Raw genomic sequence first — 25,887 nt, forward strand, 5'->3', positions numbered from 1 at the left:
GTGATTAAGAGTCAGGCTTAAATCTCTACCAAAGATGTAAACAATAAAATATTAATTTAACTTGGTCTCTCCAATTTCTCACTCTTTCTTTCCTGCCTTCTTATTGACTGGACTGGTCATTTTAATTGCTAAAGACTTGTAAGGTTTGATGTTGATTCTATGTATACTTATGCCAGATACATAAATGTGAAGATCACTGAAAACCAGGGGAAAAGAAAGATGGCTCCCGGATTAGAACTTGAAGCACTGAGACAACACAGCCACACACTTCTGCCTTTGACCCAAGTCATGGTTCAGACAAGTAAGGCCATGTTGACATCAATGGTCCTCAAGATATAAAAAGTCATCCCTTGGGGTTGCTCATGAACATTCCTACTTTCTGCAATCTTACAGTACATTTACCTCACTGGTCTACTTGATAACTAGAAGTGCAGAATGGGTAGTATTCAAAGGCACTGAAGTCAGACTGTCCAGGTCCAAATAAATCATGGATCAAGCATTTACTAGCTATGTGACCATGGGAATCTTAGTACAAAGGAAAGTAATGATATCGAATACCACTTACCAACCTCATTCAGATGTAAGAATTCAATGAGGCACATTGAATTCAATGAACCCAAAGCACTTAGTAGAGTGTCTGGCACATGGCAATTGTTCAAGTATTATTGTTGCTATTATTATGGGTTATAACTGCCCTCAGAAACTTAGCCTGGGCCTTGGTCACTCCAATTCCAATGGTCCTAGGGTACAGAGCCATCCTAGAGAGCAAGGCAACTGCACTGGATGACAATGGCTCACTCAAGCCTGATCTGGTGCTTATGCCAGCCCTTGATCCAGGTTGAGATCATCATGCACACCCCAGGCACAGGAATGAGGGAGTGCCTGGTTGCATTTCTCTAAATGAAATTTTCTCATAATTGATCACTGTTATGGACTGAATGTTTATGTCCCCTCAAAATTCATATGTTGAAGCCCTAACTGCAAGTATGGCTGTATTTGGAGATGGGACTTCTAAGGAAGTAATTTGGGTTAAATGAGGTCATTAGGGTGGAGCCTTGATCCCATAGGATTAGTGTCCTTAGAAGAAGAGACATCAAAGAGCTTTCTCTCATTTTGTCCCTCTGCACACACACAAGGAAGAGGTCACATGAGATGGCGGCAAAGTACATAAAATTGTTGGGATGAGGGAGAAAAAGTGCAATGAAAAGAATACTAGATTTTGAGTCAGAAAATCCATACTCCTGTGCTAGTTCTAATATCTGGTAGCTGTGTAATCTTGGACAATTTATTTAACCATTTTGATCCTTCTTTCTTCACTCAGAAAATGAAAAACAATAATTCCTCCCAATCATGGTTGTTGTAACCAGGATGTTTGGCATAGTAGGTACTCAATAAACTGAATTTTAAAAGATAATGAGATCAAGGAGGAATCCTGTGAGGAAGAGAACACAGTAATTAAAGATATCGTATCTCATAATACTCTATTACCACCTAAAGCAGAATATTGCAATAGTCATGCTGTGCTTCGTTCCATCAACATTTAGGATATATTCATTGATGGCCTGAATATTCACATTTTATGGTGTCATTTGTGATTGAGGTGATTTTTTTTCAGTGTTTTAGTAATTTATCAAAGGAAATTCATGATGATGCCATATTTTTTTCCAATTCAATGGTTAACAAAATATGCATTGCTTGCTACTATGGACAAAGCACGGTGTCTATTCTAGTTTATTTAGCAATTAAAAAGGAGCTGTGTGGTTTACAATTTATAATTGTCTATTTAAAGTGAAGACACACAGGAGAAATTTATCTGGTGTCAGTATCAAGAATAATTTTATTTTTACTGAAAACTGGCTTTATGGTCGAAGCTTATTTAATGTTCCTCTTAGGCTGGCTGTTGGAAAACCAAGATCTAAATTGGGGGCCCTCCTCTAGGAAGTATCTAGGCCTTCCTGGCATGTATTTTGATCACTAACATCATTTCTACCTTCAAGCACTATTTCCACCTTTGTTTTCCATTGTCTCATACTCACACTAATATGTACACACACATCCCCCTCAATAATGGGACTATTACAAAAGACATAATAAATGTAGCTGGGCACTGTTTCCAAAATTGAATCCATTTGTATATTTCAATAGTGTTCGGGCAGCACAACTGTGAAAACTAATTGGATCCAGGTACATAAAAAGTGATGTGGAAACTCCCCAAATATTTGTCTTTCCCTTCAGCCTTCAACTGTATTGGTTCCAAGAAAAGAAAGGATTTCATAAATACAACAGAAAAGGTACATGTAACACAACTCAAGAGAAACATTCATTATTTTTCCTTCTCTAAGGAATTGCATATGAATATTATGGAAATAATATGGTCAAATTATATTATCTTTGAGACACGGTCAAATTTCCAGCTACTGTCAAGGCTCAGAGCAGACATGGTAAATGCATCTGACATATTCTTGACAGATAACTTACACTGGCAGATCCTACAGGCAAATCCTGTGCAGTGTATTGAAGCAGCTGGATGAATGTTTTTTATTTGTTGAACACCCATAAGATATAAAATCAGATTTGGACACACATATTTTAACAAGTTTAGATTCCATTTGATCAGAAAGCATTCCAAATCTCAAATCAACCTCTACTTTCAACGTATAAACATCAACTACCCTAAATATTACTAAAGTTTTAAACAACGAATTGAAGAATCTAAAAACCATTTTCAGTGTCATTTTGATTAACCAATTATTTGTGATTTAATTTGATCTTTGTTTTCAAATAAACCCAAATGCTAGAGAATGTGTGTTTGGGATTCATAATTTTGGGTTTCAGTCAACATTGACCAATATCCAATATGAGCACATTGGCATAATTTCTATATTCTTCACACCCATATAAATAATTTGAAGAACATGATTTAAACAATGCAACCAGAAATAATTCACTTTGAAAAAAATTATAATAAATGAAAAAAAAACATGCTTTTGTTTCAGCTTTAAAAGCAGTTTGCCAAAATCTGCAGGCCCACAAACAGCCTTAATTCACCCAATATTCATTGACTCCATATTAACTGATGTCATTTAGAATCTCACTTTCATTCCTTCTGATGTATCACTGAAGGGAAAAGAAATTGCTTTAAAAATCATATTAAGAATTCTTCCTTAGCACAGATTCTCATCAAAACAAACAAAAGTAGAGAAAAACAAGCAAAAACAATTAAGCAAATAAAAACACAGGGAAGATTACAAAATTAAATATTTTATCATATTGTCTAATTTATCAGGCCTGCTCTGATTTCATTAAGGGCCTTGGACAATGTGCCAGAACTAATTTTATTGCAGCATCTGCTCTCTGGTTTTAACATGGGTGTAAATTATTTGAATAAGCAGATTATAATATTTCTTTTAATCAATAACTAGCAATACAGTACAGAGAAGAAAATGTTTTAATAACGCCTTGCATATGTGCATTATATTTTTCAAAGCTTATCATTTCAGCCTCACAACATCCTTCCAATGTAAGATGAGCAGGAGGAAATTGAGGCTCATAAAGGTTAAGCACTTGTCAAGCAATCTCTCAAAGATGACACATCAGCAAGTGGCTCCCTGGCCTCCCGTCTCCCAGCACAAGGCTCTTTCCATGGACCACACGGATAGTATAAATCAGTTTTAAGAGAGCATGTAGGGGTTTCTGGGCAGAAGACATAAGTTTAAGATCCCCTCTGCCATGGACTGACTTCAGGTGGTTCCCTTACTTTCTCTGGGCTTGAGTTTCCTCAAAAAGATACTGGTCCCACTCTCATACCACTCTATTGGTGACGTGAAAATTGGGTGACGTGTGACAGTCGGCTGTCAATTTTAAATCGCCAAATAGCAAATGTTGTTGTTGATGTTGATACTGATGAACAAGGCAGTTTTGTTGCTGAAGAACTAAAACAGAAGCAATTAAAAGGCCTGAGCCCTAACTAATACTTCTTACTTCACTGAGGGCCCTGAGTAAGTTCTATCAACATAGTAACCAGTAAGAAAGCTTTTTACACAGTAATGTGACCACTCTACGCTTAATGAAGGTCAGCCAAAACCTTCTCCTGTACGCATCTATCAGCTGCAAAGTTATATTCATTTTATTTATTAATTAGAAATCACTTGAGCATCCAACAGTGAGTTGCCATGGACGAGGACTTGCCAAGGCTGAGAAGGATTCTAGACATGTGAGTCCTGTGAAGCTACAGTGAGAAGATGCATCAGTGTCAGGGAGGTTTACTGCTCATCTAGTGTAGGAATTGCAACATCTCCAACCCAGCAGCTAAAAAAGGCATTATTTCAGCTGTGCCTGGCACATTCTGCCTTAGACGTAAACTTTGAGTTTAGTAAATGGGAGGGGACACACACAAAACAAAACAAAACAAAAGAGGATGACTAGTTTTCTTAATTGTAGGAAATCACTGATACCCTTAAAAACCCTTAAATATTCACATTTGTTTAGTGACATTAGTCCATAAAAATGACCAGGCTCTGCCCTTGAAGACACATGGTGCATTCACCCTTAATATTTTTCTATATTTTGATCATGGTCCTTTTAACTCTTACAGTACCTTCTCTTCAAACTTGTTAACAATAAAAATCCATTTTTCAGAAACTGGAGATCAGTGAATAGGAGGGCAGAAACAGTGTGATAAATAAGCCTGTGGGAACCCTTACTTCATTACCGGCTACCATGATTGGTTTCATAAAATGGATATTCCTTTATTTTCTCCTCATGGAGAAAGGGAGACAGAAGGTAGAACTCCTTACTCATAAGGAGGACATAATACTCAGAACCAAAACACAGAAGCACATGACATGGCCAAAATTTATGGACAGTACCTCCTCACCAAGGGTTTACTGTAACTGAAGGGCTTTCCTACTCTAGTCAGCTTATTTGCTCTAACAAAAACATCTCAGAGAAAATTTCAAATGCCTATATTGCTATTTCATTTAATTTCTACGAGATACAAAATAGGTTAAAGTGTAAAATAGTTACACTTAAAAGTTTTGGATGGGAAATTTTTATTTTTATTTTTTAAGCATTAATTAAACCTGATCTACACAAGTGAACTCAAATGGAATTAAAATATTTAATTCTAAATTGTTTCACAACCCTTTCCTACACGGAACAAAGAAAATAGTGGTAACTCATTGAAAGTAATAAATTTGAAATACTTTCTTCAAGGAGACAGCAATTAGGACTTTACGCTAAAATCGGCACCAATCATTTAGATAGTGAATGGAGACGATGTCACCCAAAATGGCAAACAGAGGGCTAGTCTTCTGGAATCATGGTTTTCCCGTTGTGTCCATACGTGCTTGGTGGGTCCAAACAGTATGTACACATATGTCTGGAAAATCCTTCCCTTTGTTTCTAATGTAGTGATCTTATGTCAAGAAGAATATTATAAATAATTCTGCATTGGGCTTCTAGGTATAAGTACATAGTTCCTGTCAAAATGAAAGGAGATTTTCATTCTGAGAAGCCATAAGAAATTCTCTCTTCCTTTGATTTGTGTGGTGAGGAGAAGAAATCAGGAATCTCTTTGTCACGTCTACTACCATGAGGGGAGCCAGCCTAATGACAAATCTGATACACAGAGAGGACAGAGTCAATAGAATCAACAAAAGAAACCAAATCCTGAAGGCTTCACAAGTCTCTGGATCAAGTCTAGCCTGAAAGCATACTACCCCTTGACTGTTGAGGATCATGAGCCAATAATGTTTACATTTTTGGTGTAGAGAGTTTGGGTCAGGTTCTCTGTTCCCTGCTATCAAAGGCATCATACAAATGCTATGATTAAACACCTTGGTTGGTGTTTCCTACTTTTTAGATCTACCTACAGCCCCATGAAGAAGGCATGATGCCAAGGAAGAGGAAGGTTGTACAGTCTTTCACCTGGATTGCAATTTTCTGCCTAACTCACTCTCTCAAAATGAGAAGTAACTCTGCTCCTGACTATTCAAGGTCAAGGGTGACCCCACAAAGATAGTGTCAGGAAGATGAAGTACATGGACTCTGGGGTTAAGATAGAACTGGGTCTCAATTCTAACACACCACTCACCAGCTACAAGACCTTGGTTAAATCACTAACACTCCTAACATCTGTTTCCTCATTATAAAATGGGGATACTAATAGTTCTTATGCCAGAAGGTTGTCATGAGTATTAAATGAGATACCACAGGTAAATCACTCAGGTCAATACCTTGCACTTACAAATACTCATAAGATACTGGCATTCTTATTTATATACCAATGGAGTAAAATTTCCAGCAGCTGTAAATATAGGCAAACATATTTACAAAAGCAAGCACTTGACTTTTATTATTTGAGCTATGTGAATAAAAAGTGTATCGGATTAGCTGAAAATGGTTATTTGATTTTGCATGTATGCAAGCACATGTAAATGTGTGTGTGTGTCTGTAGATTTTGTCTCAGTGCAGGTATAACTTAAAGCATGAAAATATTTAAAAAGGCAATCTGCTTTTTATTGTATTTCATAAAGTAAAAAAATTATTAAATAGACAGAATTTCTGTTTAATGAATGACAGAATGGCCTTATAATGTTGCTCATTTTTTGGCATGTCAGTGGGAAAGCCATTTGAGCCCTGTCAGCCCACAAGGAGCACCTAAATGTCCCAAAAAACCAGAAGGGAATATGAACCCTGTCAACTTCAGGAAGAGCCATTCCTCCATGAGAAACACTAAGAAAAGGGGAAGAGAGAGTATTAGGCACCATTTTTTCCTTGGAAAAACTGAATATTCACACTGCTGTTCATTGTCTCCTCTGACCCTACAGAAGAGTGACTAAAAATTAGTGAATTTCTGCACATTAGTGGTTGGCTTCAGGATCAACAAATTATTTGGAAAATTAACACTTGCAATTTCCCCCTCAAAAAACGTTCAAGTTCCAAACATCAGAGAGTCTGTCAGCTGACTTCTATCCTGCAATCCGAAACTGTAATTAAAGTCCAAGGTGGCAGAGGGATGAACTAGCGACATCAGAAAGCAGGGAAACCTCTGGGCTAAGATCCAGTTAGTGGAGAAACCAGTCCCGTTGCAGGCCAGCAAGGAATGGCAATCCACCCCAAGCCCTGACAAGGACCCAGCACCACAATTAGGTGGAACTTCCCTTACTCACACCTTGCATGTGAAAATCCACCTATCGCTTAACGCCAATGAAGAACAGATTGTCTCCAAACGCAGATCAAATTGCTAAAGCCCATTTTTCCCCTCAATATGCTAAAAACCTAATTGTTGCCCAAGAACTTTCCCAGAAATTAGATTGAGCAGCAAATATTTTCCTTTACTACTGACTTAGTGCCTGGGTTGCAACAGAGCTGGGTGGCAGCAAAAAGTATTGAGAGTGTCTGCATCTGAGTGGTGTGAAAATACCGTCTTAATGGCTCACAAATCTCTGAGGCATTAAAGCTGGGAGAGGCAGCATCACCACACTGAGCTGCTGAAGTGTGTCTCCAGGATTGTGATTTTTAGATACTTATCAACACTTAATCAACATCCATGATATATTAGTCATTATTAATACTTATGAAGCACCTCTGCCTCTACTGTGCAAAGTGCAGAATTCAAGTTTAATAAGGCGGGATGTGAACTGCCAGATGGCACCTTCACTTGATTTACGCTTCTCCATGAAATGTTTGCTTCCTTTCCAAGTGAATCATCTCAAGTTTCTAAGCATTTCATTTTTCTGTATGCCCAATATGTTTAGAAACAATAAATGCACAACTGATCACAATGAGTACATTTATATACAAAAATTTATAGAAGAACACATATTCTACTTAAAGTATCTTTTTCTTGGTGAGGAAGACCTGCCCTGAGTTAACATCTGTGCCAGTCTTCCTCTATTTTGTATGTGGGGTGCTGCCACAGCACGGCTTTATGAGTGGTATACCACCACGCCGCTGGGCCGGCCCTACTTAGAGTATCTTTTGATGAGAAAGATTTTAATTTGTTGAAAGAGATTAAAATTTAAAACCAGAAGCTAAAATCTTATAAACAGCTTCTTTTTAATATCCTGAGGAATGATAAGCAGAAGAAAAGGGGAGAATTTGGAAGACGTAGAGGCAGGAACTCCTAAAAATGCATGGAAAGTATTCATGTCTATGAAAATAATTTAAAGAACTGGTTCTCTTTTTTAAAATTGGAAATATCCTTCTGTTTTAGTATTGTTTGTCTCTGAGCTAACTACATGCAATCCAAATGGCACAGAAATTGTGCTCTACACCAGACAATAGCTTTAGAGGCGTCATCATTTTATCCTTTGCTCCTTCTTGATGTTAATGGGTAAATAATGGCATTGCTTGACAAAGACTGGTTACATAACAATCATTATGCAGAAACCTCTACATTTTGAACAAATCGAGGATGGCAGGAGCCCCCTCAGTGCATGGCATGGAGAACACTATGCACTTCGAGTCCGCACGGGGAAGGATGGCCAGGATGGCTCATGCAGTGGCTCAGCCCGCCCTTCCATATTGTTCTGATGCTGTCTACAGATCGGAAGGGACAGGGTCTTCCCAAGGCCCCAGCAAGTATGAGGTCAACCAGTGACCAGTATCTAAAAAAGTGGGAACGAGGGGCACAGAGAGGCACAGCTGTAGGTAGGAGGTTCTATGATAACATGAAAAGAAAGCTGGATTAAAGCAAGTACCAAGACACTCTAAAATACTTTATTTCACTGAATTCTCAGGATAACACTGAAATGTAACATTTTTGCAGTTGAGGTTAGTAAGGCAAAAGGTCACACAGACAGTAAATGCCAGGGACAGGATTTTAAACTCATTCTCTTTTACTAGAACCCCAAATATTTCCATTGATCCATGGCACATTGCAGTCAGCACACTAATTCAGCTCTCCCGTTTATGTATCCTTGGATAAATCACTTAAAATTAGTGGGCCTTGATTTCCCCATCTATCAAATGAACCTCATAATTCCTGTTCTGTTACCTTCCTTAATTATTTTAAGAACTAAATGAACCTATATATACGAAAATACTATTAAAATGAAATAACTAGATCATTGGAAGATATAAATGTTAAATCCATGGCCCTTCTCAGTCACAGTTTTATAGATGTCCCCATCACAGGCCTTCTGTGTCATGACTTAAGTTCTAACTTGGGATTTTGATCTTGCATGGATCCTGGGGTGCATCTGGTTTATCCCTATTCATCTTTAAGTCTAAGTACATCCCTCTACCCTGAAGTTATCCCAAGTCCTCTTCTGTGATCCCAGAGGACAGACATCTACTAATGGTTCATCACACTGTGCCATGGTTTTGATGTACTTATCTCTCAGACTACAGTGGGAGGCCCTTGGAGGCCAGGATTCTATCTGTATCTGTTAATGTACTACTAGCTGCTGTAACAAACAAACTCCAAAATGCATAATGGTTCATTCACAATAGCAGTCTAAAATGAGTGTCCTGGGGCCGGCCCGGTGGCGCAAGCAGTTAAGTGCATGTTCTCCACTGTGGCAGCCCAGGGTTCACCGGTTCGGATCCCAGGCTTGCACTGACGCACCGCTTGTCAAGCCATGCTGTGGCGGCGTCTCATATAAAGTGGAGGAAGATGGGCATGGATGTTAGCCCAGGGCCAGTCGTCCTCAGCAAAAAAAAAAGAGGAGGATTGGCAGATGTTACCACAGGGCTGATCTTCCTCACAAACAAAATAAATAAATAAAATAAAATAAAATGAGTGTCCTGATAGCGGGGTGGCTCCCCTCAATTCAAGAACCTGAGGTCCTTCATCCTTATGGCTCACCATCTACAGCAAGGATTCCAAGGCTACCATGATTATCCGCCTCAAGCTGGCAAAAGGGGGAAAACATGGACCATCACCTACAGGAGGGTTTTATAAGTCAGGCACTGATGCGACACACAGTACTTCCACACACATTCCATTCACTAGAACTCAGCCACGTGGCTCATCCAACTGTAGGAGAGGCTGGGAAATGCAGTCTAACTGTGTACCCCAGAAGAACAGGACACAGGTTTGGTGAACAACCAGCCAGCCTCTGCCACACTCACACTAGGAACGTCAGAAACGCTTCCTGACGGATGAATGGACCGACCAGCACAACCAAGTCTTGGCCATACAGTTACGAAAGGGAAAGCAATACTAGAAGTAAAGCATAGAGTATTTAGATCTAACTCACTTAAAATTCACTAATTCATTGCTAGCCTTCCTTTTCCTTATATGCCCAAATCCAGTACTAAGGATGAAAAACTACATTACCAAGAGAAAAAAGAACAGCCTCATAAGCGAAGCACAAAGTTTCCATAAAAGAATCACCCCATAATAAGGGAATATTACCGAGAGGACAGAATCATGAACAGAGACAAAATTCACTAGTGATACATAAAGAAGAGAGAGCAAGAACGTGACAGAGTCCACTTGCTGTGCAATTTACTTTAGAATTTCACATTTTTATAGCACTAAGAGGTAAATTCCTGTCATGTTTCTGTAGCTAAGCTAGACTTTACATCATAAAACTATGATGCTGATGTTTTAACATCTAAGTGGTTTTAAAATCAGTTGAGTTTAAAAAGTGATCAAATGCATGGATGAAGAATACACTTAAAATTTTTGTTTTAAATAAAATCACCGAGTATGGTGAATGAATGAATGTGTGGTCTTTGAAAGGCATCATAAACAACTTTGTAGTATGTAAAGCACTTTCAGAAAGTCCACATTTGACCAAGTCAAGATTGCTAGTGCATTTAATTCTTACTAAAATAAATCTATCAAGTATAATTTAAGCTCCAACAGGAAACTAAGTGCATATGCCAGTATTTCATCATCACTGGAAGTTTCAGGTGATGAAACGCTGTGGTTAATGCTCCAATCCAGACGACTTCTTTACTTTAGTGGAATTTGCTTCACCCCACAAGCTCTCAAAATAGGTTGATTTCTGCTATTTTTCTGACTATATTTTAAAAGAGAAATGACATAGGTTTCACAGATGCTGGTGAAATAATTACAGTTGCATAGGCAAGGCGTATAATTAGTTGAAGAAGAGGGTAAAAAAAGACTTCACCTACACGACGTGGGCACAAAGACTTAGGATTAACTGTGGAACAACTGCTGTCTGTATCTTGAACAGCTGTAACCAACACAGAGGCAAAAACAACAACTACACATGCACACACACACCAGTCAACAAGTAAGTCGGAACACAAAGACGAGATATCCACCCTAAACTCAAGAAAGCACAGACACCTACACTGAAAATAAACTCAGTAGTTGCCTTCAGCCTGTAGGTGTGCAGCAAATATCTGCATGGGGCAAAAACAGGAGGGAGAACAATGAAGTCATTCTTCCCTTCCTAGAATCCAGGGCCACAGTCCACTTGCCCAAGTCACGGAGAAGAAACCTCTCTTCTTTGGCACACTGTGTGTGGGAATGTTGCGCCTTCATGCACCTGGGTCCTGAGGGATGGGAGGCTGGAAGCGCTGGGAAAGGAACTAAATTCTCTCATCTTCACATAAACCTTTGCTGAACTCAGAAGGATTTCAACTGCTCAGCTGAAGAAGCTCTGAGGCATAAACATCCAAAGCTATTTTTACCCGTTTTCACAATCTTCTTTAATTATTTTATGAAGTTTGCAAGCAAGTTTACAGTGATACAGTGCAGCGAACTCCAGTTCAAACTTTAATTGCACACGGAAGCAGGATACCAGTTTATTTTTACCCAACCTGTATGAATTCTAATGGAAGAATTTGCTCACAGCTTAAACAATCATGCCTTAGTGGTGAAGAGCTCAAAGGACTTGGGAATAATTATAAATGAATACTACACATGGCTGTGGCCTGGCCAGGCTCACTCAATTTCAGAAAAAATCGCATCAGTTCCGAACCAGATGGACTGTCCCACAAAGGCTGGGGTTTCGGAAGGTATGTACAACAACAGGCTCACACTCTCTTGATCTAGCTTGATATCAGGATAATTTTAGAATGTCAGGGTTCACAGTTCTAGCCCCTTTGGGGCCAGGCAGGTAATGAAAATTTGTGAAGTGGAATGGTGAAGACAAGAGGAAGAGTAGTGTCCAAGAACCAGGTTGAAATCCTAACCCCCAGTGGGATGGGATTAGGAGGTGGAGTCTGTGGGAGGTGATGAGGTCATGAGAGTGGAGCTCTCATGCTGGGATTAATGCCCTTATAAGAAGAGACACAAGAGAGCTTGCAGCCTCTCTCTCTCCCGATGTGAGGATACAACAAGAAGATGGCCAACTGTAGGCCAGGAGGGGGGCCTTCACCAAGAACTCAACCATGCTGGCCCCCCAGTCCAAGACCTTCCAGCCTCCAGAACTGTGAGAAACGAACATTTGTTGTTTATACCATTCTATAATATTTCTCTTACAGCAGCCCAAGCTGATTAAGACAGATGGTCAATGGGAGAAGGGCAAAGCTGACATTCTTTTAAGAAAATAGGGCAACCTAGTGAGGACGTGTGCCTGAATATAAGGCCATTTCACTTCAGCCTAGAGAAAGGCTGAAGGAATCACCACAGGAAAGCTGCTAGATAATTATTTTGAGTAGACTTTAAAAAGATGAATGCGGAATATCAGTCCTTTAAATTTGACTTCATAGGGTATGGTCACCAAAATTCCAGCCCTTGTCCAAAAAAATAAACAAACAACAAAGACAAGAAACACATACTCAACAAAATCCCTTAACATGCACTAATAGAATGTCACTTTGTGCAGTGCTAGACTGTGAGGTATCAACCCTTCAAGGTGATGCAAAATGTACACCAGGTAACTGAATAGGAAGATGTGCTGTAAGCAGAGGGGTAATTACATGGGTTGGCAAGGACTGGCAGGCGTCCTTGGGGAAATAAACAGCCAGAGGAGCAAGAGGAGCATGGAGCATGACCCTGGACCACTGCTCCTAGCCAGCCCCAGCAGAGAAGGTACACCCTGTGCTCCCCAGTGAGAAAAAGGGAAGCAAGTAATGCCAACACTCCTTTTCAAGGAGCTTTCCAACCCCATCCTCTGAGATTCCAACAAGCCTCAGAGAGGATCAAGGTAACAAGCCAGATGCCCCTCCACCTAACACAGGAACCACAGAACCTGCTCTTTCTTCGGCTAGAAGAGAGGAGCAGAGAGGCAAGGAGGCCCTGCCTTCATTTCCTCTCCTACCAAGCAGGGCAGCATTTTACGGGAAGAAATCTTCCACTTTTCTTCTGGAAAAGGAGTTTATTCAGAAAAGAGACTTTATTTGGGAACAGTTTCCAGAGAAGGTCTGAGAAGGCTGGGTGTCTCCTAACCCAGCTCTGTCCTCTTCTAAACTTTTTGAGCTCTGATATAGGCATACGAGAGCTCCTTAGACTCTGCACATATTTTATTTTGTCATCTACAAAGGCTCCGAGAGGAATTTGGTGGAGGTTCATGAAACATCAGTATGTTGGGTGCCAAGACCCTCACCATTCATTCATTTGTTTAACAGATATTTATTGAGTACAGGCCATGTATTAGATGTTGTGCTTGGTGCTAGGTCTACAGAGGGGAAACAAATAGACATGATCTCTGACCTAGAGAAAGTCCATCCAGGGGACAGCCATCCCATCACAGGCTAGCATGACCATTCTCCACTTACATATAGTTTAATACATCTACACATTAGCCAACGCCTTCATTTAAAAAGCAGCATTTAGATCATGGTCAATCGCAGTTGGACCTTAGCACTGACTGGGTCTGCTCTGTAGATATGCCCTGGTCCCACTGCACTATCAGGACTCCCAATGCACTCAGCAGACTCTGGAAAAATAAGGTATGAAATGGTTTGTGTTCTCAAGTTGCTGACAATCTCCTCTAAGAGACAAAATAGCTACATAAAATATAAATAACAATATAACTGGAAAGGACCATGGGGACAATACAAAACTGTAAATATTCCATAAATAGGGTGCCCAAAAAATTTATTATCCAAACCATTGTACTTTTCAGAGCAAAAAGGGGGGTGCAATTAATGCTGAATACTGGGACTTCCCTGGCAAACCAGAACCTAAGGTCACTTTTTTCATAAATCTCTTTTTTTGGAGTGAATTCTGCAATTTCAAAATCATATTTAGTTCCTTCCTCAATGAAATATTTATGGAATATTTATTATATTCGAAGCACTATGATAGGCTCTTTTAGAGGTAGGCTTTGGGGAGGAGCTCACAGCCATAAATAAGATACAAAGTTTGACCTCAGAACTTATCCCCAGAGAAGAAAGACATAAAAATTGCTAACAAGTTCTGAACACATACCATGTGACAGATAACCCTATGTTCAGCTTTTTGCATAAATTATCTCATTTAATCATCAAAATAACGCTAGGGTATAAGGGGTATTACTCCCATTTTATAGATGAGGTTTATAGTAGTTAAGCAACTTGTCCAGGGTCACACAGGTTCTAAGTAAGGAGCTGGCACTGGAACTAGGTACGTCCCACAGCAATGCCCCAGCTCTTAGTCTGTGACAAGTACTACAAGAATAATCCAGAGGAGATAAAAATGCATTTGTGGTTGGATGGCTGAATGAAGGGTTTTAAAGGCTGAGATTTAGAAGAGAAGGCAACCCAGGGAGGTGGAACAATGGACCAAAAGCCTGGAGATGGGAGAGAGTAGGTGGGCAGGGAGGCGTCAGCTTGGCTAGTACTTGTAGTTTTGCACAGAGGAATTGAGAACCGTAAGGCTGGAAAGGTCAGCTGAGGCTAACGTTGCCTTCAGGTTTAATTTAAGCAAATGTGAAACTCAGTTTGCATGCCCTGAGTACACTCCACCTTTAATTTGCATCGAGGCCCACCAATGCATCCAGATCAGGATATCTTGTCGGCAGAGTGCCTCATAAGGCTGGACTGAAGGGGGCAGCTAGAAGGAAGACAAGCAGACATGTGTCTCATTCAAAGACAGGCAGCGTGCCAACTTGGGGCTGGACGCAGTCCTGGGAAACTCCTGTAAGTTAAAATGATGTAAACGAAATCTTATTTTTCCCTAAAAACAATGGTATAATAAGGTTGACATTTCATATCAATGTTCTAATAAAAAGCACCCCAAATACTACTGTACCTAATAGTCCATAACTTGTATCTGCTAGAGAATAATGCCTTTGGTGTATACATATAAATTAAATAGAGTGGTGGCACATTCATATTCTTAATGAATTAAAAGTATCCCTAGAGACAAAGCCTTTGAAGGACTGGGAGGGACTGTGAGACTAAAGGTCAAAGTGACCCCTAGGAGAGAGGCTATGCACAAGGCCACAAAGCCCACTGGCTGGAGGAAGCTGCCATAAAGAACAGAGGGGGTGACCAGTGGCCCAAAACCTGTGGAGTTAAGGTAGGCAAATTGATTGGGGTAATCAAGGCCAGCTATAGGGGGTCTCCCTGTCTCCAGGCTCCTCCCCCACCAATTTAACCCACACACCATGGCTGCCACATAAAGCTTCCTAAAGCAGTAACTCTAATCTTACTGTTCTCTTCAAAAACTTTCAGTGACTCCCCATCTCCTACCAAGTCCCAATCCCCAGGACTGCCATTTACGCCACTCTGGAATCTGGTCCTCATCTTCTATCCAACCTAATCTCCCACTACGTCTACTCCAATAACCTACGCTGTAGAAAAGATGGCTTAGTCATTATTCTCAAGCATGACCAACGTTTTCTATCTTTATGCCTTTGCTTAGGCCATGAGCTCTGCCTGACAGACTTTCCTTACCACCTCCATCATGATCTATCAAAACCTACCTAGACATAGGATCCAGCTCATGTGCCAGCTGTTCCACAAAGCCTGGTACATAATAAATGCTCTGTATATATCTGTTGGATGGATGGATGGATGGACGGATGGACGGACGGATGGACGGATGAGTGGGTGGATGGATGGATGGCTGGCTGGATGGATGGACGGGTGGATGGACAGGTGGTGGGTTGGATGGATGGACTGACGGATGGATGGATGGACGGATGGACGGATGGATGGATGGATGGTTGGGTGGATGGGTGGGTGGATGGATGGGTGGATCTTATCATGAATCTCTTAGCTGGTAGTGATCACTCCCTTGTCAGTGTGTCATAGTACACTTCTGTTCCTTTTATGAAGCTCTCTGCATCCTCCATTCTTTCATAAACATCTGAAAACAGTTCTTCTCTCCCTTATTAAATGGAAGCCTCTCTAAATTTGAACTACATTCATCTTTGTATCCCATACAACTCTCAGTACAAGGTCTTTTATAGAACACGTGCTCAAGATATAAGAAATAAAGCAATACATTATACATGGCAGCAGGTGGCAAATGTGCACAATGGCAAGTTTAATACATGTCAGGAATAGATCCGAGGTACAAGTGGGTACCTTGCTTGATCACTGAATGGGCCTGGTTAGCCTTAACTATAGCAAACAAAGGTGAAGTGTCTAGTCTGAAGTTAACTTTTGCCAGAGATAGTCAAGGTCATCACCTTGTACCCCTCCTTAAAGACTCCACTCTGGCATCATCTCTTCCTCAAAGCCTTCTGAGAACACTCTGCCCAGCACACTCCCTGAAAGATTCTAGGTTCCTCCTCTCCATGCTCCCTCGGCACTATGTATATGCTTCCTTCAGAAACAAGGCCGGCACACTGCTGTGCAACTGTCGCTCCCTGTGTCTCTTCTCAGGGCAGAGGAGTCGGCTTTGCTCATCTCCCCATCATCCCCAGAGTAGAATCTGGCTCACACTTGGCTGGCTCTCAATAAAGGTTTCTCGGCAAATATTTTATTTTACAAGTATTTAGTTAACGTTCTGATTTTTTTATCTACAAAGTACCCTCATCACTGTTAACAAACCTAGGTTATGTTGCTAAATCTCTTAGCAACTCTACTACTAAATCTCTTAGTAGTAGAATCTAGCTTCACATCAGTTCTGCTTCTTACTAGGGATGTGACCTTGGACAAATCACCTACATCTCCAGGCTGATTTCCTCAGGTGTCCCATGGAGACAACAGTACCTACCCTATAGGCTGTTGTGAGGACAAGAGGTTATGTAAATAAAGCACCCAACAGAGTTCCTGGCAATTAATTAATGCTCAATAATGATAGCAATTATATGTACTACACTAAGAAGACAGGTAAAAGTAAATGTTGATATATATAATTTTTTTTCAATGAACATATATATATAAGTTGTTTTTAACTTTTGGTGTTTTTTTAAAAATCAAACTTAAAAAGTTAATTCAAAAACCCCAAACAGACATAGCCCACATCTTTGGGGCCATAAATTGTTTGCCATGCTTCCAGTAAGAATCTTGATCCAACTGGCAAAGAAAATGTAACGGAACATACAGGGGCCATATTGAGCTGACATAAAAACACGCAAAACATGGCCCAAGAGGTAAGGTTATAGGGTCTATCCTCAACCTGACTTCTGTTCCATGTTTGGCCAAGGAGAAATAAAAAAAAAAAAAAAAATCGGTGAGGAGGAAAGAGGATGTTTCTCAACATTAAATATTTAAAGTAGATCGATAAGAGCACTTCACATCAGGAATTCTTCATCAGTCTCCATGCCTCCCAAACATGAAATATGTAAGTGGTACATACGTATACCATGTTGAGAAAAAAACAATGTGGAAAATGTGTTTCTGACACAGTCTCCAAAGAAAATAATCCAGTGTCTAGCTTCCTGTGTAAACAAATGTCATCACATTCAAAGAACAGTACATCAGGAAATTCTCTGGAAGATGTCTATGTTTTCATGAGGTGGGGCGTGTGTGTGAGAGAGAGAGAGAGAGAGACTGACAGCGTTCCACCACGGAATGACCTCAGAAGCACTATAAGACAAATCATTAAAAATGCAACACATGCAAACTCTCTTCCATTCTGGAGGCACAGAGGTTAGTGAAAGCAAAATGATCCCTTACGATCAATTTAAGAAACCGGGCTTCTTACAAATAGGAGTAAGTAGGTGGATTTGTCCAAACCACGCTATTTACATCTTCTAAACCCTATCATTTTGTGCCATGGCTAAAATTTCATGCATGTCACAATTCTTTCCCCTCCTCCCCTGCCACACAATGTGGCTGCTTTTAAGAATGTCAGATTGGGAATAAGGAGAAGAAAGAGCCATTATTTTGAAATCTCAAAAATTCGCAACTGAATTTAAATTACACAACTTTTAATTTAAGTATTTAAAAATGGATAAGGGGTTTTGAAAAGGTAGAGCCAACAATACTTTGAATCATGCTATGAAAACACTTCCTAACACGTTCTCTCAACATAGATTTCACACACCTAACTCCCTATGTTAGGTGTGTATATTAAATTAAATCCTTTACTTAGCAATTATTCTAACAGCACCTTGAATTCTTCAGACTAATGAATATTACATAAATGAGTAAATAAATACTAAACTAGGCCTCGACTCAGCCTCAGATCAACATGGAGTAACAGGAACCAGATTTGCTCTCCTGCCTGAAGAGCACCATCAAGGAAGACAACTCTGAATCAACAGCTCTCAAGACACTAGACACCCAGCAACAGAGGATAGTGATCACTGAGAGAAGGGAAACAAATGAGGTGAACCCTACGATGCCCCAGCTTACTACCTGGAGAAAGTCTTCATGCCATGAACAGGAAAGAGAAACTGAAAATGAGATCAGGAGTCTCCCTGAGTTGAAGACATGGACACAGAAGTGCAGGGGACATAAGGTGGCCACAGAGCACAGAGCATGGGGAGGACAGCAGTGCATGGGAGGACAGCAGCACACAGAGAGAACTCCAAGGATCTGCAAATAGAGTATCCAGTTGAATACTGGCCACCACACGCATAGGAGGAAACTACCCACAGTCAGGAGAAGAACCACTGAAAGTATTAGAGGAAAAAGTGCCCATTACTCACAAAGGACCAAGAATAGTGCCCATTCCCGACAGCCAGAGTGGATAGCCTCATAACTTATGGGGCATCAGTTAGAGAATTAAGAAGGTTCTTGGGGCCGGCCTGGTGATGTAGTGGTTAAGTTCGGCATGCTCTGCTTTGGCGGCCCAGGGTTCATGGGTTCAGATCCCGCGCGCAGACCTACACCACTCGTCAAGCCATGCTGTGGCAGTGTCCCACATACAAAATAGAGGAAGAGTGGCACAGATGTTAGCTCAGGGCTAATCTTCCTCAAGCAAAAAGAGGAACATTGGGAATAGGTGTTAGCTCAGGGCCAATCTCCCTCACCAAAAAAAAAAAAGAAAACCAATGGAAGAGAATATTTCAAGAAGGAGAAAGTTCAAATGCAACAGAAAAGTCATATTAAATATGAAAGGAAAAATGTTCACTAGAGTTGACAATTAAAAGATCATTGGTGCCTTTAACATGAATAACTGGAGTGGAGTTGAGGTGTTAAAACAGGATTCTTATAAGATAGGAGGTAAAGAACCTGACATCGCTAATATAGATTAATCTTTAAGAATGTCACTGACAGAGGCATAGTCAACAGATTACATTAATATTAAGAATAATACTTGTGATTCTAAAAAATAATTATGGAGTACTTACTATCTGTCCGGCACTCTACTAAGCACTTTACCTGATTATCTTGTTTAATTCTAGAAAATTTAGAAAACTCCGAACAGTCTTTATCTAATGCCAAATTTCCATTAAATTGCTAATCTTCTAAAGAAAACACCCAGCTTAATTATCTGTACTTTAAGAATAAGGACTATATCTTTTATTTCCTTTCTTTGGCCACATCCAGTAAAGTTTTGGGGATGTAGTAAAAACTCAATATCCTTTAAAACTCTTAAAAATCTATTGAGTTCTTGCTATAGAACTCTGTATTAGACAATCAAGAAGTTTTCTTTTACGCTATCCAATTCTGCACAAATTTGGAGGCTCACTGAAGAGACAAGACATGCAGGTGAAAATTTAAATTATAGCTTTAAACATCAATTAAGTGCCACTACATTTATAATAGTACTATATGAGCTCAGTAAAGAGAGACTGCTATGAGCCAGTGTTGTGAAAGAAATATTTATGCAGCTGGTGCAAGTTAAATATGGGCTTGAAAATACTGACAGGCAGAGACAAGGCTTTCCAGGAGGGGGAAATGCCTGAGTAGAGGAATGGTTAGGCATGTCGTGAGAGCCAAGAACTCACAGCCAACGATTTATTGAGCAAAATCTTCAACCCTGATGTTCTTTGCGCCCATTCAGCCCATTTCCAACATGTATTTTTTTTCCCTCCCTGTATCTCCTCAATTCATCTCTTTATGCATATCTCACAGGGGCAAGTCTCTGTCCATATTCTGTTTCAACTATGACAACCTCCTCATCACTCAACACCATCAGCACCTCTATGGACCCTCAGTTCTACTTCTGCAGTCCCTTCCACTGATCTGGTTTGCATATCACCTCATGCAGCGTTCTACTCAAGATTTCCTTGTACTCTGCATATTAGGACTAATAGCTTCTCTACATGTCAAAAACCTTCCCCAGACCACCAGATTCCATCCTCTACCTCCCACATTTTTCTCTCTCCTCTCCATCCTCTTCACTTTCTCCACTCAAACTCACTGCTGTTTTTCCCACACGAATTTGCTCAAAGACCTCCTGCAGCTGACTATACATTTCTCTCTTCCAAGCCTCCCCTGACTCAAAGTTACTCTTTATGCACAAGGCTCTAAATCATAATTTATTGCTTGGAAACCATTAACCACGTACAGAAAGAACAGAGCTTACTGTCATTGAGTTGCTCAAGTACTAAGACAATCTGGTTTGATGTAAATTTTTTATTTAAGCTGCCTATAAAAACTTCTGTAACAGCTACAAGGTGTACACATATAAGGAAGCAGGTGTACATATATATATATATATATATATATATATATAAATATACAAAGGAAGCAGGGAGAAATAGAAGTTAAAGAATGGCAGCTCTTTGAGGATAGGCCACATTTTTGTTCAGCTCGAGTTGAGAAGCATTAGGAAGGGCACCTAAAAGATAAAATAAGTCTTTGGGGGCCCACATTTTCTTCTGAACGTCAGATAATGTACAGGTTTATACATTTTTAAAACGTAATAGCACCTTTTTGTTTTCTTTAATCACTTGGTAATTAACTTGGCTGAAAACTCCAGCCAAAATATGTGGCTCTGGTTTAGAACACATTCCCGTTGTAGCCAAAGCTAGAAAAGACATACTTTCAGTTCGAGGCTGTTCTCCCACTAAATTTCACTTTGGCTGTACACTGATCATTTGACTTCTCTTCTGAGATGACTAGTAGTCACATAAACACAATCTAGTGACAAGCTCAAATCTAAATCATTTCATTTTTAATACGCGTTTAGACTATTACTAGTAATTTAGTAAACAGGAAGTACCTATGTATCTTAAGCATTTTGCTGGACACAGCATGCAGAGATCAATAAAACATTACTAATAAGATACAAGAGCCTCAAAACTCACCTCATGAGATGTAAGCAACAAATGATAATGCGATTTTAAGAGTAAAGAAATTTACAAAGCAATAGAGGAACACTGAGGGGAAAGTGGAAAAAGAAATCTGCCTTCAGGAGTTGCAAAAAGATGTGTAAGAAAGTGACATTTAAACTAGATCTCAAAGAAGGAAGGAAAGACGAGAAGGGAAGGGAGGTATACTGAGCACAGACCATTTGCCAGACACAAGTGACATATTATCTCCTTGTTGTCACCGTTTTACAGATGGTGAAACTTAGGCAGGACAACTAAATCACTTGCTAAAATGTCACACTGCCAGCTTCAAACCCAGGTTTGTATGTTCTGTCCAACGTACAAGCTCCGATCCAAGGACAAGGAAGCATTTTTCAGGTGGAAAAGGGAAAGAATTATTATTGCTACAGTTAAAGTTTCTTAAGAAGTGCACCTTATAAAATCTCTACTCATAAAGAATTAACATTCTTACGGTAGTAGCTATAATTTTCTATCTGTCTATAAAAAGCTTTAAAAACCCAGTCCTATGAAAAATGCCTGAGGTCCAAGGTCACTTAAGAGATCTGTGAAACTTTAAAAATTGTATGCAAAATGTTGTGTATCTAAGCATTTTTCTGGGGGGAAAGGGTCAAGAACTTTAACAGAGTCCTGAAGAGGTCTATGAACTCCCAAAAGTCTAAGAACCACTGATCTGCAGGGAGTTCGGTTAGGCTTTTTAATGTTTTCCAAAAAGGAAAATACATATGCAAAATTTAGTTTCATATATAAGGAAAAACATTTCATATGTAATACAGAAGACTATGAATATATTCTATTAATAATGGAACAACTTGATAATGAGACATTGCAGTGACCCTTTCCCATGTTTCTAATAACTACTCAGGATGTTAACAGTGAAAGGATCATTTAGAAAGCTAATTTCCTTTTCATCATGCTTGTGAAGTGTTTACTTAATTCACATCCTGTGTGACCCTATGGGAAAATTTTTAACTAATACTGGGGAAAATCCCATAGGGTTACACAGGATGTGAACTGGGCCTGTACTGAGCTACCTTCAGCTTGAAAAATAAAATTAGATAGGTGAGTTTCACTTTCTGTTTGTCATAAGTTCCACTTTCTGGTTCCAAAGTTTAGATTCATAGCCTCTCTGTGTTTCTGAAGTGGCAGCTCAGTAAAATCCCAAAATCCTCACTCTCGTTTTAAGGAAGGAATGCTCAGGGTTGTACAGCAAAATCCTTTCTGCAGAAAATGCAAATCTGCAGGGCAAATCAAGGCAAGCCGGCTGGAGCACTCCCAGGGTGCTCCCCCATACCTGTGCTCACCCAGCCCAGCTGTCGCTTTCCATTTCCTGCGGAGAACACACATCATACCACTTCCCCTATAGAAAAAAAGAAAGCAGCCCGGCTTAATTGCTGATGGAAACACTGTCATACTTTCCACCGGCCAAGCTTGAAACCATTACTGATCTAACCTTCATTAATTTTTCCACAACAATTTGCAGAAATGTCAGGAAGCAGCTGCAAGAAAACTGATTAATTGTCCTTATCACCACGACTTCACCAGGCTCTCCCTACATACTGTTTTTTTTCAGTTTAAAAATAAAATTTGGGATCTTTCTGTTTTGATTGGTGTTGGTTGGTGGCGTATCCTATTCTGAAAAACCCAGATCTATTTTTGACATCTTCCAATGGCCCAACATTTTCAAATCTGGAGGAGACCCCCTGAAGTTTGGGACAGAATCCATGAAGGAAGAGACGGCTTCCTGCCAATGACGTAGTTCTATCTGTTTAAACAGACGTGAATGAATTCACATCTTACGGCAACACTGCATTTATTAGTCAATCACAGAAGGTAAAATTCACTTCCGAAATGTGAATTAGAAAATCAGGCGCCCTTTTTCTATTTTTTTCAGTTTCTTTTCTCCCTCATCAATTTAGTTTGAGCTATACCATCTGTCTCAATCTATCAAATAATGTAATGTGCATGGCTGGCAAAAAAAAAGTGGAACACCACACCTCATAACCCCAAGTATGCAACTAGCGAACATCTATACAAGTGGTACCCAACGCAATGTGGCCATCTGGGATAACTGGTTAAAGCAAGCTTAGCTTCTCAGCCAACATTCAGATTTGTAGACATTTAACTAGTTGGCAAAACATCAACTAGCGTTCAAGAACAGAAACACTAACAAACTTTTTTTTCAAAACACAAGAATTCAGATACAAATTTTCAAAGGTGTACTTGCCAATGTTGCTGACGAGAAGGATTCAAAAGCAAAGACCAAAGCACCGTCAACGTCTTTGGAGGCGAAGTCAATCCAAATCCAGCATTTTGCAGCACTACTAAACTTTTTGGGTGTGAACATGTTTTTCCTTCTCCATATTGCCTTCATACCAGCAAGGGATTCAAGTCGAACAGATTTTGAACCAAATGACACAGTACATTTCAAGGACAGCTCTGGAAGATTGGAAAGAGTTCCTCCTAGGACTGCATTGAAATAATCCAAGGTTCCCATCACCCCAGATATGCAGGTTTCTAGTCCAACCCCAAACCAAAGAAAAACAGAGATTGGACATCTATGGTGTAAGGTACTAATGTAATAACTGGACATGAGAACAGTGGCTCAGATCACCGACTCTGGAGCCAGAATACCTCCTTCGAATCCCATCTCTGACACTTAGTAGACATATAAATAACTTCAGGCAAGTTACCTAACCTTCCTGTGCCTTAGTTTTCCAATCTTTAAAAAGAGGATGATAATAACATTGCTAGCATTGTTAAGAGAATTAGCAGTGCTTAGAAATGGCACTAGGGAGTGAGCTATAAATATTAGCTATTAATTCTATATTTTTCTGTTGATATTTCAGGCATATGTTAACCTAACAATGGGGAGGAAACACTGTGACCAGGGTTCCTAAATTAATTTAAGAAACCCCACTGGGTTGGCTGAAAGATTTCTCCTGCTAGTATGGGGACACCAATATTGCCTAAAATACCACCGTTAAAACTGAGTCAAGCAATCAGGGTTAAATTTTCTACTCTTTCTGTTGATTCCCTCAGGCGTCTTAGAACATGTTTTGTCATGCTGTGGGACCCTGGGGCAAGCACTGCTGCAGATGACCACACCTCACCAGCCCCACCAGCAGGCTGGGAAAGGAGAGGTGGGAGGAAGGCCACCATGGGCCAGGACGGTGCGAAGACAGAAGCTGACTCGGCTGTCATCACAATCAAAGGGCTCGCCGAATAAGAGAGAGTTGATCCCCTGACACTGAGATTGGGACTGAGATGCCAGGAGGCCACACAGCGCAGGAAGGACACCACTTTTAATTCCTCTTCCACTGTGTGACCTTATGTAACGCACTACACTCCCCAAGGCCTTGATCTTCTGCAGTGAAATATGGGATTTCATCTAGATTGAAGCTTCTCAACCTTCTTGCCGCCATGACCCCCACTGGCAGTCTGATAAAGCCTGTTGGATCCTTTCTTATAAAGGAAACCAATTATAATGAAATACAGTTATTTCAAAAAAATTTTAAAAGAAATTGTTGACAGTAATATACGCGATTCTTTATTAAAAAATAGAAACAAGATATAGTGCAGGATAATATCGACCATAATTTTGAGTAGTCATAATCGTAAAGATACTTTGAGATATTAGCCACAACAGTAATGCGATATGACAATATCTGTGATTTCTACTGGCGACAAAGTCACAGATATTGCTAAAACCACTTTCATCTGTTGCCTACATTAATAATGGAGGGAGTGCTGAACTTCAGTTAGAAGTTAATGGAAACGAAGTTACAATTTTTTTCAACCAAATTCTCAGACCCTCTGAATTCCATCCATTTCTGGTTAAGATTCCCAATCTAGTAAATTATTTCTCCCTTTATAATTCCAGTGATCTAGGATCAACGATTTAATTGTGTCCCTGGCTCCCTCCACAGAGAATATTCACAAAGGAAAATGGAACTGTCCTATCCTTTCCAAATGTGTGGAGAAAAACAGATTTACAGGATAGAAGTATCTTTTCCCATCCCTACCCAAGTGAAGAAGGAAGCACTTATTGATTTGGAAATGAGTTACCCAAACCCTCCCAGGCTCTCCCAACCTACAGGCACATACAGATGAAGTGGTATCAACTCCAATTAACCACGGCTCCTGTTTCAGTACCACCTGCTCACACAGGACGTCCCCCCAGCCCCTTGAAAAAGTCCCACCCAAGTATTTCTAGGATGCCAACAGGCGAGACTCGTAAGAGCTCACAGGCCATCTGACAGCCAGTCACAACACCATCTGCCATTTCTTCCTTCCTGCGCCAGCTCCCCCTAGTGTCCTCAGGAAGGAACCCCTCTACTGCCTCTCCAGATGGCGCCCCCATGAGAATGCTAATGCCCGAATGCCCTCACAGCCAGGAGAGCCCATCCAT

The sequence above is a fragment of the Diceros bicornis genome, chromosome 39 (assembly GCF_020826845.1).
Source record: "Diceros bicornis minor isolate mBicDic1 chromosome 39, mDicBic1.mat.cur, whole genome shotgun sequence".
In the NCBI taxonomy this organism is placed as follows: Eukaryota; Metazoa; Chordata; class Mammalia; order Perissodactyla; family Rhinocerotidae; genus Diceros; species Diceros bicornis.